Source organism: Rhipicephalus sanguineus, chromosome 1 (assembly GCF_013339695.2).
Source record: "Rhipicephalus sanguineus isolate Rsan-2018 chromosome 1, BIME_Rsan_1.4, whole genome shotgun sequence".
Taxonomy (NCBI): Eukaryota; Metazoa; Arthropoda; class Arachnida; order Ixodida; family Ixodidae; genus Rhipicephalus; species Rhipicephalus sanguineus.
The window spans coordinates 123,431,837-123,432,573 of NC_051176.1; the positions used below are offsets into that span (position 1 = coordinate 123,431,837).

The 737-nt window shown below is 48.0% G+C and overlaps 2 non-coding genes across 2 annotated transcripts; both read right to left on the bottom strand.

The window, feature by feature from the left end:
* Positions 1-587: 587 nt before the first annotated feature.
* Trnaq-cug (transfer RNA glutamine (anticodon CUG)) lies at positions 588-659 on the bottom strand. Its single transcript has one exon. It is a non-coding gene; the product is annotated as a tRNA-Gln (tRNA).
* A 6-nt stretch (positions 660-665) lies between these two features.
* Positions 666-737, bottom strand: Trnae-cuc (transfer RNA glutamic acid (anticodon CUC)). Its single transcript has one exon. It is a non-coding gene; the product is annotated as a tRNA-Glu (tRNA).

Consider the following 737-nt stretch of genomic DNA (forward strand, 5'->3'; position numbering starts at 1 on the left):
TCTGAGCGGAGGTTAGCAGAGGGGTTTCGTAGTCGGGTACTTGTACGGGTGTCGTAGCGCATCGTTTATTTTAACGCAGTTATTGCAATGTCTTGTGAACAGGGCCAAGTTGTCGGCTCAGGCCCATGGCATCTTGTACTAGGGGTGCCGCCCACCTCGGACGACTCTGCCGTCGACTCTCTCCCTCTCTCTCAAAAAAAAAGTTTATTCCTTCCTTTCCACCCTATGGTACACAGAAGTTTCGGAAATGGAAGGGGAGAGCACTGTGCGCGGAGTGCCCTCTACGACTATAGCCGCCCGTCTGTTAATATTCGAGTTTCCTCATTGTGAAATTGTCGCCAATCGCTTTTTGATCTCTTGCTCTAATTTGCCGTTGCTGCTTCATTTAGTTATCACCCTGGTAGCGATGCCGCATAAAAACGAATTTGGGGTAAAAACCTCACATATGCGATGGGCACCACCCGTAGAAACAAAAAAACAACAAAAGAAGCGGACGTGTCTATGAACTCGTTGTTGATTAAAAGAAAAACGAACATTAAAACATAATTCGTACTATATTGCCATGCTTATGAGAGAAAAAATAAAGCAGGTCTCACCGAGATTTGAACTCGGATCGCTGGATTCAGAGTCCAGAGTGCTAACCGTTACACCATGAGACCACACTCTTCCGACGCCGGGAATCGAACCCGGGCCTCCTGTGTGAGAGCCAGGTATCCTAGCCACTAGACCACGCCGGA